Source organism: Triturus cristatus, chromosome 4_1, assembly GCF_964204655.1.
Source record: "Triturus cristatus chromosome 4_1, aTriCri1.1, whole genome shotgun sequence".
NCBI lineage: Eukaryota > Metazoa > Chordata > Amphibia > Caudata > Salamandridae > Triturus > Triturus cristatus.
Genome location: NC_140585.1, coordinates 420,743,651 through 420,756,323, shown reverse-complemented (window position 1 = coordinate 420,756,323; position 12,673 = coordinate 420,743,651). Strand labels below are relative to the sequence as shown.

General features: G+C 43.8%; 1 protein-coding gene across 1 annotated transcript in view; it reads left to right on the top strand.

Moving 5' to 3' along the window:
• Positions 1-12,673, top strand: part of LOC146855053 (carbohydrate sulfotransferase 1-like) — a 180,580-nt gene that overhangs the window by 70,347 nt on the left and 97,560 nt on the right. Inside the window, exon 2 of the mRNA XM_085650558.1 lies at positions 3,125-3,204. The gene's annotated coding sequence lies outside the window, so the exon portion shown is untranslated. The remainder of the gene's footprint in view (positions 1-3,124; positions 3,205-12,673) is intronic.

The window sequence follows — 12,673 nt, the reverse complement described above, 5'->3', positions numbered from 1 at the left end:
TCTGTCTTTCTTTATCTCTGTCTTTCCCCCTCTCCTCACAGCCAACTTTGGTCCTCAATGTACAGGCGCCTTGTTTTCCCTGGTCATGTGCTCTTAGGAAACAACTTTATCACTTTGTTTTGAAAAGATTATTGAAAGCTTTGCTATGACGTTACAGCTCACAAGCCAACATCCTCTTGCAACTTAACTGTTTTATGTCCCTCAATATCTACAAGCATGATAGATCTCTGTCCAGTTTTTGCTGGCACAGTTATGTTATGTATGTATACTCCCTGCAAACGTAATTATTTTTGAAGCAGCCTATGGTTATCTTTTTGTCTGCAAGCTGTTTCTATGCAGAGATCAGTCGTGGCCGGCATGACTCGTAGAGTTGCGTGGGGAGGGGGTTATGCGGGAGGTTCTGGGGGGTTAATTACATTTCTTTTTTCTTTAAACTTACCTCTGCCTGCTCGGTCTGGTCCCGCATCGTGTTGTCTAGGCTCCGAGTCCCAGGAAGTAGGCAGCCTCCCTCCCCTTCCATATGCCAATCACAACACTGCAATGGCAGCCTTGTGATTGGTTGGGACACCTACCAGACAGGCGTCTATGGGGAGGCCATGCAGCGGGGCGACGGTCCTCTGTCCACAATAAGTGTAATTGAGTTTATTAGAAAACAAATGACATCATTTAATTAAGTTTACTGACCGACGACCATAAAGATTGCAACTCAATTTGACTGGATCCTGTGGCTTACTTGGAGAACATCAAGATGTGGCAGATCTTGTGTCAGTAAATCAAGTACTTCACAGTGGGCTGTCAAATGTGCACAGCTTCACTTCCTCCTGTGTTATATGCTCTTTTTTGAAGAGCCAAAGTTTCTCCTCTCCCTATCTTCACCATCCCCTCCTCCCTTTTCTGACCGTGACTTGTTTGTAGTAGGGGAGACATATTCCCTGGCCCTGTGCTCTTAGAACAGGTATTCACTTTCCGCATGATTTCCTGCAAGACTGGTTCAAAGTTTGACAAGGTTTTCCATCTCACCTCTCGCTGACTGGTGGCACATTAGCACTGTAATTTAATTTACTTTTTCAATTAAACTTGAAAGAGCTAGTTTATTCTGTTTTGCCGGGTTTTGATATTGTGCTTTTCATGTCCAAATGGCGTCAGTCCCACTTGTTCGACTGATAATTTTCCGTTTTCGTTGATTTATTCTCCTAGGTTATCACACTTCTACTCTTTTCAATAAAGGCTTTTCTTTCCTTGTTCTTTAGGTTATGTTCTCTGCTGTCACAGCTGATTGCTTTTTACTGAATACCTTATTATATAGTAAAATCTCTGATACTGCCCATGAGCACCTGAATGAATTGCTCCTTTTTGCAATTCTCTTTCGCCAATCCCTTTCCCTTCATCACTTTATCCTCATTGTCTTGAAATTTTCATGTTCTCTTGATGTTTCCCATATGTTTAAGTTTGCCTCTTTATACCGCAAATGGTATCATCTTTGAAAATTGTATTCTCTCAATATTTCTTCATTAAAGCATCTCATTCAAACCTTTATGATATTATTTTTATAACATTGATTTCTTCAGAAAAAACTTGAATTCCCTCTGCAACTCCCATAGTGTTCCAAACATCTGTGTCATTCATATACCCCATCTAACCGTTTTTTAGGTCGAGCCTGGGCAGCTCACGCATTGCTCTGCAGCATGCTGTATTGAGGTATGGCATACAAGCCCATTTCTCTGCCCATCTTTATAATTGGCTCCTGTTACTGTCCTTGCTAAATGGTTGCTTTTCATTTGTGAATAGGTTTGTTAGTCCCTCCTTGGTACCGCCTTGTTTGATTTTGTTACCTCCCATGATGACTGGACATTTTACTTGATACACAGTCTGCATTATAAGTCGGTAAGCACTATTTTGTTTAATGAATATTGGGGATAATGGCGGCTGCTTTTTGTATTTGCAGCACGCACACACTGCACTTGTGGGACAATGGAGGCCACTTCTCGTGTGGAGCGCTATGTGTGCTTTATCTTTAAAAGTGGCTGTCCCCTCCCCCCACCCCCTACAGCAATCACGGGACAATGGCTGCCGCGTCTTGGTTTTAAAACATTTAAGCTGAGCGTAGGCCCACTTCAGTGACACCACGCTCTTTTTCATTTAATTTTAAAACTTTAATGGTGAGCGTAGGTCCGCTTCAGGGACACCACACTCTGTTTCATTTTTATTTACTTTAATGGTGAGCGCGGCGCCTGTTTCAGGGACACCGCGCTCTCTGTAATGCAATAGGTCTCACATTTTCCAAACTTTTACCTATTGGTATTGTAAATAACAATGTCTTTTATTATTGCAGGTTTAACACGTAAATAAAAGGCATTGTCATTTACAATGCCAACAGCTCAAATTGTTGCAAATGCAAGACCTATTCCATTGTAAATGCTTGTTCTCTTTGCTAGCATATCTTGCCATTAGTCTTTGATTTTCTAAAATGTTGTAGTCAGATGCATTTGTTTTTACCCATTTACCTTAACTTTTCCTGTATTTTTTTCTAGTCCCTATTCCTTTTCCCAGTTAGATTTTATATTCCTCTATTTTATAGAGGATATTGAAGTGCAGCCCTGGTCCCAAAGAGCAGTGGAGCTCTGTGCAAAGCAGAAAGATACTTAACCCAATGTGATAGAATACAGTCCGGTACATTCATGTTTATATTTTTGACAAGTGGATACTACGTTGCAAAAAACTGAAATTGGCAACCAAGTTGTGGCAGACGTGGAAGGAAGGGATACAGTTTAGACTGCATGGTCTCACGTCTACCCGACCCTTTTAGTGTGTTCCACAAACGTAGCATAACTCTGGAGTCCTTTACCTGGAACCAGATATTCATCTGCCACGTCTTTGCTATATTTCTGTAATCCCATTTGTTCCCTAAAGCTTGATAACACTGCCCTGCTATTAATCAATTGTGTTATTTTCTTTGCCTATAAGTTCTTCTAATTTTGTACATTTTTAGAATTTTGGTGTAAAGCCCTGTGATTACAAAGAATAATCAATACATATAGAACAGGTCTCAAAAGTGTTTACACAATTTATTCTTTATAAAGATGTGCAGGAAATAAACTAAAATACACTTTACTTCTGGTTTCAGGTTAACTCAACCATCATCTTGAAGTGTGAACACAACAATGCAACTTAGAATAATGAATTTGAAAGTGAGACCTGGGAAAAGTAAGTATAACTACACTGCACAGAGTAATCCCGAATTTGAAAGGTAACTAAGAGTATTTCCTCTTGATTATTCATTGACACTACTGGACACTAACATTAACATGTGATTTAAAAGTTATTTGACATTGCCTTTTTGAGGAGTACACTTTCTGATATGTGCCAGTTCCTATTACATACAAAAGCAATACAGAATTTGTACATATGGTAAAGAAGCTGAACCATAGTTTGTTAAATCTTTCAAGGAGTATCTGAAATTATCCGTTTGAATAAAACAAAAAAGGTCCAACCATGTCATTAAACATAACATGTAACTATTAGTTTTTGTGGTGGAGTCTTGATGGAATTTCCTGGCAGGTGGGAGCGTGGAGCCGAGCACAATGGCTGGCACTGCTGAAGCTTCCAACTGATACCTTCCCAATTTTTCTATTGGGTTGACACCAATGCCGTTGCAGTGGCGTAGTAAGGGGGGTCGGTCCGCCCTGGGATGCACGAGTTTTGGGGGCGGTGGCCTGCCCCGACCCCATCTTACACAGGATTCATCGACAACCTGTAACCTCAACCCCCCCCTGCTCTTCGGCGCAGGGCGGCAAAGGCAGGGACCGCCACGGTGGGCAAAGTGCTAGCTACGCCACTGTGCTGTTGTGATGCACAGAGGTGACAGCAATACGTGTTGTAGTGCCAGGAGGAACTGATGCACTAGGGAAGAGGGCCCCCCTCAATCTTCCCACCGCATCGTAAAACAATGCGCTAGTACCCAACTGCGAAAGCTGAAGAATGGCCTGAGGCTGGAATAATTGCAGCACGGGTGGGAACCACATCAAGAAGCCAGAGACACTAAGGCTGGATCCCCCAATGCCCCCTTCCACCATGCAGGTGGACCCCTTAGCTGACCAAAGTAGTTTGGTGGCAACACTGTCCCACCTGACCCCATTGCTAGTGCTCTAAAAGGCCTGAGAATGGTGAACACACAATCGCAACATGAAGGAGTTACAAATCAGCGGTGTAAGGAGGCCTGGATTACTTTGACACAACTACGAATGTTATCTCTGGTGCAGAGACTCAGCTCAGCACGACAGACCTGTATTCGAACTAGAGAGAGGACTAGGGCGGAATGCCAGTGGTGACCATCTTTATTTTAGGCATCTGTCTGACTGAAGTGAATGGACACGACCACTCAGCCTAAACTAATGGCAGAGGAGATATAACACGGATAGACAGGTTACCCAAAACCACACACCCATCTTCTGGTAGATGTCAAACTGATATTCTACTCACTACACATTTGAAGGGGGAGGGGCAATATAAGAGGGATAGATTTGTGAAATGCATGGAAAGGTGACTCAAAATGCCATGTGAGTCATCACTGCATGAGACCCCATGGCATCTCCGCAGATTGGTGGAGCGCACCAATGACTGGCAGAAACACTGGTGTAATGCAAGGTGAGGCACACTCAAATCTAACCGTTTTTGACATCTCTGCCCCCTCCTCCTCCTTTTAAGCGGCTCCTCAAGTTGAAACAGGAGAATGCACAACAACTGCTATTCTCAGAAGTAACAGCAGCACAATCGCTATCACAAGCTAAAACAATGGTAGAGGGATCTCTGGGCACAGGTCCACCCTGGAAAGTTGGCTCAAAGAACTGGCTGACATAAAAGTCGTCATCAAATCTTTGGCACTGCAGTCGCACAGACGGCCACCGATGTACAATCGCTATGGGCAGACACAGTGACCTTTAACAGCCGGTTAGACACCTCTGAAAAAAGAGTGTTGGATTTGGAAATATGTATAGACTCACTTCCGGAATGGGTTCCAGAAATGCGGAAACTGCATAAAATAGTAGTGGATTTCAAAGACCGTAACTGGCATGACAATGTAACAATTTCAGAGTTCCAGAGCAACAAGAAAAAGATGATATGATGTTTAAACTTTCTTCCCACATTAATGAATATGACGTTGGAACCGACATTAGAATTCCAAACAGCACACAGAGCACAAAGTCGCCAGAACCATCAGAAGTCCAATCCATCTTAGCAAACCCTTGTCTGCTTTTTGAGGCACCAACAAGTCCATCATGTAATCTCAGAGGCCCAAAAACACGGATCCTATTCTTATTTGAATTAACAGGTATACCTTACAGAAGATTTCTCATAAGAAACAAACCTTAAATGGAAGCGATGTTTGGTGCTCTGGGCACCGTTGTGCAAACGGGGCATCAGATATGGACTATTAGAACCAGCCACGATGCCGATCACTGTGAAAGAGTGTACTAAAGATGATGACAAACCTGAAGACCTAGAACATTTTCTTAACTTTCTAGATCAGTGTGACATGGACATATAGTCTAATGTTCAACACCATGCTGTGGCAAGTATGTCCTCACCAATAACAACACACATGAATGATAGAGAGGAATAAAAGAGACTGGAAAATGTGGCAACAGTAGAAACAGACTCCGGATCACCTAGGGACAAGTCTCGCTCCCTGCTGAAGACATCATGCATATCTTGGTCTAGAAATGGGAAGAGGTGGAACTTTACCACAGGGGAAGGATTCTGCATTGTGGGATGGGATAACATATGCACTGGTGATGTGAGTGGAGGGTGCAGCATTATAGCAGACAACTATTTCAAAAGAAGAGAGAGGGGTAAACTCACACCCGGGTGATGGTTCTCTGAATACGGAACTCCAACTACCTGGACTATGCAACGTTTCAGAATATGTAACCGTAACTGCTAGTTTGACTCACCGAGGGCCAAGGGGAGGGGAGAGATGTAGGGAGGAGAATCAACAGAAATATGAAAAGCTTGGGGACACACCTCATTTACATAAAGTATGTCATATGTTTTCATGAGGGGGTTTTCATGTTCCCACTTTAGTGCCCTTGTTCTATGAGTAAGGTTGATAGGCAGCACCAGGACACCCGAGTTGCAGGATGTTCACCCTCAAGAATGGTATGCTTACAGTCCAATTAATACCACACCCGTCTGACCACAGGGTAGCTCCGCACCAATCCTTAGTCCCCTAAAAACAACAGGCAACCAAGATACGCACCTGCAACCTTCTCTACTACCCCATAGCAAGAACCAGATATAGAAAGAAAATGTCCTTTTAATCAAACTCACTTCATGCAAAGGAAATTGATCGCCTGGACCACCTACACCACACGTACATAGTGCTAATGCCTATGGAACCTCTATCCATGGATCCCTTAATGTTACCGGTCTCACACACGTTCTAAAACAGAAAAAAATACATCACATTCCAGGAATCAAAGCAACCAGACTTAGCTTTGTGACAAACACACATAACCTCCCCAGAAAGTGGCATGGGTAGGCATGGTGATATATGCATGTAACATCCCAGTCGTTCAGATAATGCTGACAGCCCCGCTGGAACACCGTAGAGAGGGAGTAGATCTACTGATATGGACATTTTTTCCTGTACTCCCTACTTCAGCAAATAAGTATTTTCAAAACTGAAAATAAAGGACGCTGTAATTATAGTGGGCTCTGTAGGGAAAAAATAAACTTCCTCCTGGGCCATTCTAGGCACTTTGCATCTTTTGACAAAAGACTTGGGGGAGATTTGAACATGGTGTTAAACTCTCCGCTTGATCGGTCAGAAACTGTAGATCTGAAACTGTTACAAGATGATAAGATACTTCATGAATCTATGAGTGAGTGGTCTGGCCTTATATCTTGAAGGCAATTATTTACAGACAATAGGGAGAATTAGTCCATATTTGGAGTTTGAGGGTGCATTTTTAATAATATCAAGAAAATATGATTGTATAATAAATGCTCAGAATGAATGCATAGGCTTTTAATGAAAACTGTGTTTAAATTAAAACATTGCACTAGGCAACCATATTTACCCGTGCTCCCGCCATGACCAGAATTGCTTAAGTATGCATTAAATGTTCATTCTTGACCTTTCCAGGAACACGCTATTTCATAATAAATAATTGTTGCATAAATCTTCGTGTTTAACTCTTCAACTTACACAAAGGCCATTGTGAACACATGATTAGAAATGATCGTTTAAAGAAGTAATGAAGAAAACCTCATAAAAATGCTGCTTTCAAACTGAACTTGACCTCTTTTAACATACTTGTTTTATTTCGAAGGATGTTGTTGAGCAGAATCTTTTTCTTTCGTGATATAGATGTGTCCGCTTTTCTATAGATCATTATTGCCCAGCATCTAAGGCCCCGCAACAAGGTTTTACCCTCTCAAATAGGTTTAATGCCTTGGGGTCAGGGGATGAAGAAGGGGCCGCGCTGACCAACGATCCCCCTAGAGACCTTGTAACGGGAGCCCCTCTTGGGCGCGCTGAGGCTGGAAGCACGGAAACAGGAGATGGCTCCGAAGCACGTTCCCTGTCTGACATATTGATTGCTATGAAGAAGGAGATGTTAAGCGGGTTTAAGGTATCGGAACTTAACCAAGCAGAACTTGCGGGAAGGTTCTCGGTTTCTGAAGCCAATCAGGCAGCAATCAAGGCTTCCTGTGAAATTCTATCTCAGAGGCTTGATGAGGTGGTGGTTAGGACGGGCCTTCTTGAAGCAGAAATACCTGGCATTAAAGACACCATAAGTGAGGCCACTAAGGAAGTAGGGAAGCTAACCTTACAACAAAAGGCTCTGAAGGACGATATCGAAAGGCTGGAAAACCACTCCAGGAAGAACAATCTGAGACTCCTTAATATTCCCGAGAACTTGGAAGGTTCGGACTTAAAGGGGTTTGTTATTTCTATACTAAAGGGGTCTGTTTTGAAGGATCAGCCTGACATTAATTTAATGTCCGAGATTCAAAGAATTCACCGAGATCCCTACAGAATAAACCCGAAAAAACAGAAACCCCGGAAGATTCTGGTCAATTTCCTCTCCTACTCAGTAAAAGAGCTAGTTTTGTCACTCGGTCTTAAGGAGGGCTCCTTGACCTTTTCCCCCAATGGTACGGATCCATTCACCTTTCAAATAAGATCGGACATTTCTCACATAACGGCTACAAGGCAGTGGGAAATGGGCAATAGACTGGAGGAATTGAGGTCCCTGGGTGTAAAGGTGCAACTGAAATTTCCGGCTAAGCTGAGGGCCATGCATAATAATCAAATGCACCTACTACATACAGTTGAAGAGGTAGATCTTTTTATGGCAGGATTAAGGAGGGCAGAGCAGGGAAAGTGAGGATCATCAAGTGGTTAGTGAGGGGTCTCTTATTGGGCATTATATATCTCTTGTTACACTTCTTTCCTCCTACTCCCTCCTCCTCTTCTCTTTTCCCCTAGTATATTTTTTAGCTGAACCCGAGGTGAGTGCGACCGATTGGGTTCACCCATCTTCAAGGGAGGGTTCCTCATGGGTTTAGGGGTAGGCACGGGGATGTGGGAGGGGGGTGGATCTTTGGGGGGGGGTCACTTGGGTTGGGCAAGGGGAGAATATAAAAATACAAATAAAAATGAAAAAACTAAAATAACCTCATCTTACTTTAGCGATTTAATCTTTGGAACAACACCAAGGTGGAGGGGCGTTGTATACGATGGCTGATGTAACTATAGACCAGACCGGTATGGGCCTTCTTGCATGGAACGTAAATGGGTTACGATGTATTAGGAGGCAAAGGCTGATTATGAAATATCTCGAACTCGCGAAAGCCCGGGTCTGTCTTTTACAGGAAACCCATCTGACCATTGGGGAGTCGGATAAATTGTTTTCAGGAGTCCCTTGGATAAAAGCATATGGTGTTTCGGACCAAGGTATAAATAGCCGTGGGGTTGCTGTTCTAGTTAAACGGGGGATAACTTGTACAATTAAATCCATCCAGACTGATAAATCAGGGAGATGGTTGATAGCGCAGTTGGACTTTGGGGGCACTGTTTTAACATGCGCTTCATTTTATGGTCCTAACATTGACGATCCTTCTTACATTGTTAAGCTGCAATCTAAGCTTATGTTGTTACCTCCTCCAATAATTGTTGGAGGAGATTTCAACGCTTTATTAGATCCCAATTTAGATAGGTCAAATCAGGCTCGTTCAATTCCGAATCCTCTTGTTAGACGGGCAATGAAGAATATGATGCATGACCTTGGCCTGGTAGACGTGTGGAGGTTTTTGAAAGGTGATAGGGCTGGATATACATTTTATAGCAAGAGATTCCATCACTCCTCTAGGATTGACTACCTCTTAGCTAGTAAGCTCCTACTTGGCAAGGACTCCGACATATCCATTCTTCCTAGCCATCTTTCGGACCATTCCCCCGTTTTTTGTTCCATCAAAAAATTTTCTTTAAAATCTCAATCGAGATGGACACTTAGCAGGGGAAGGTTAGACGACCCAGATTTGATTCAGGCAGTTAAAACATCATCTTCGGAGTTTTTTGACACCAACATTGGTTCAGCTGCCATTGAGGTCGTGTGGGATGCCTTCAAGGCTAATCTAAGAGGCCGACTGCACAGTCTCATTTGTTTTAAAAATCGTTCCGAGGGAAGTGCATTGAAACTGGGCGAAGAAAAGATCAGATTGCTGGAAGCCGAGTTTTTGAGGCTTTCAAACTCCCCAGATGGGCAAAGGAAGTCGCGGGTAGAACTTGATCTTGAACAGGCAAGACAACGCTATAGAGGCATCTTAGAAGAGAAGTGCAAGAAGCAATGGGATAGGAATAGGATGGAGAACTATGAATATGGCGAGAGGGCCGGGGCACTTTTGGCGTGGAAAGCGAGATCGGAACGCTCGAAGAATGACATAGCTGAGTTGGTGATAAATAACCAAGGGGATAGATCCACAGATATAGGCGACATCCAAAATACTATACTCACCCTATTTGCGGATCTATATAGGGAGAACTTATCTCCTTCTAAACAACAAATACGTGGGTGGTTGAGCTCGAAATCCCTCTCCACGCTGACACAGGCCAACAAAGACTTCCTCGATTCCCCTATTACGTTGCAGGAGATAAGAACTCAAATAAAGCAGTCTAAAAACGGCAAAGCCTCTGGTATTGATGCCCTCCCAAACGAGGTGTACAAATCTCTCTCTGAGGAAGTCATCCCTGTTTTGGGATCCCTTTTTCAGTCAATCTATAGCTCTACAGGTCAAGTTCCCAATTCATGGAGGGAGGCAATCATTGTTCTGGTCCTGAAGCCAGGGAAAGACCCAGCTAAAGCAGATTCCTATCGCCCAATCTCCCTGCTAAATGCGGACTATAAAATCTTCATGGGTATTTTGGCAGGGAGATTGGGCAAGCTAGCCCCTGGATTGGTTAATACAGACCAAAAAGGGTTCATTTCTGAGAGACATATCCAAGAACAAACTCAGCTACTTATTGGGAACATCGATTTGGCGATCTCTAGACTCGAACCCCTGGCAGTGGTCGCGCTAGACGCCGCCAAGGCCTTTGACAGGGTGTGCTGGGTCTACCTCTGGGAGGTGTTGGAGGAGATGGGATTGGGCCCAATCTTTATTCACACTCTGAGAGGGTGCTATCAGGATGCTTCAGCTAAGATCCTTATCAACGGTGCACTTACTCCCAGTTTCACTATCCAAAGAGGGACCAGGCAGGGTTGCCCTATTTCCCCTTTGCTGTTCGACCTCTATATTGAGCCTCTTGCCCAGGCTATAAGGCTGGATGAGACCATACCTCCGTTTAAGACACAGCAATATCGCTCTAAAATCGCTTTATATGCGGATGACATAATCATCTACACAGATGACCCCGAGATAACACTGCCAAAGGTCGGGGCTCTGTTGGAAGATTTTGGAGCAGTCTCAGGATATCTGGCTAACCCCACGAAGACGGAGGTTATGTGTTGGAACATAGATCAGTGGAGTGGGGTTACCAGCAATACATGTAAATATCTTGGTATAGTTATAGTGAAAGATCTGGGGAAAATTCCATCTATTAATATAGGGAAAATAATAAATGAAATTGACCAGCTGTTTGCAAGGTGGAGGAACCTCCCCTTGACTATCTTCGGGAAGGTGAATTTAGTTAAAATGACTATCCTCCCGAAATTAACGTACTTGTTCAACGCGGTTCCTCTAGGTTTCCCTAAACACTCTATCTCAAAGGCACAAAGTAAAATCGGGAGTTTCATCTGGGGTGAGAAGGGCGTTAGGCTATCTTGGAAAAAATTGAGGCGCCGCCTAGCAAAAGGGGGATTGGCCCTTCCAGATATTCGCTGCTATCTGGTTGCCTTTCAATTTAAGGCTATCAGAATGCTTTTAGGGGTACCAACTGCATGTGCCTGGGGTAAGTTGTTGGGGGAGTCGGTCAGCACTGAAGGCGGGGGGAATAAAGCAGGGTTTCTCTACAAGTTTGGCGCCCCAAAATTCTTCAAACGAGTAAGGCTGAAGGTGATCAAAAATGCCTTGGAGGTCTGGTATTTCATCCGCTCCAAATGTGGGATAGGTTACTACTCCGATCAGGCACCGATCTGGGACTCTCCGGGGACCCCCCCCTGCCTCCAGGATAGTATGGCACTCCCAATTAAAAGAGCCGGGGTCGCGACTTGGTCTGAGTTGGGGGATGAAAATGGCATACATCCTTGGGAGGTATTGAAAGCAAGAATAGGCTCGGGGTTCTCGAGGTTCAAGTTTATTCAACTAAAATCATGGTTTGAAACGGAGAAGGAGAACCTAAGGGGAAATGGTGAGGTGGAAGATGCTCTCAAGAACATTCAATATCTTAAGAAGGAAATCTCTATCTGGTACAGGCTCCTGATCAACGCAGATGACGTTGGTATTCCTCATCAGGTTTCAGCCTGGAATGACTCTCCTTTTGAACCGGATATTGGGAGCCTCCTGGAACCCTCCATGACCCTGCTTTATAAATACACTAAATCTGCCAGTCTGAAGAGAAATCACTTTTTTGTTTCTAATCGAATTTACTATACTCCGGAGAAGATCTCGAAATTTGCCCCAGACCCGGAGCCGAGATGCCCCAGGTGCTCCCTCCCTAAAGCCAACGACGTACACATCTTTTTTGAATGCGCTGAATTAGGAAAATATTGGGAAGGGGTGTGCAGATACTTATGTATGACCTTCGGAATAGATATCGTGTTGAACGGCTCTCTGATCTTTTTTGCCAATGACCAGGTGTCCACTGCTTGTTTGGCTCAACCACTCAGAGGGCTGTTATTATGTTTGATTTTGCTGGCCCGAAGGGAGATATGTTTCAGGTGGAAAGACCCCCTCCCCCCGAAAGTAGAAGATTGGTTAAAATCAGCACTGGCTATGGCCCGGTTAGATGTTATGAGCTCCAGCCCTAGCCTTCCTTCACTTTGGGCACCCTTTGTTCGTCTGGGCCAGGAATTGAGACTCTGGTGATTCCATTCTGCAGTTGCTAATGGTCGATAAATACCATGGTCCTATGATTAACACCTAAATCCCGGACGACAAAAGGGGATTGGTTGGATAACCTAAACAATGGCAGGCGGTCGGAGGGCGCCCCATTATTAAAACTGACCGG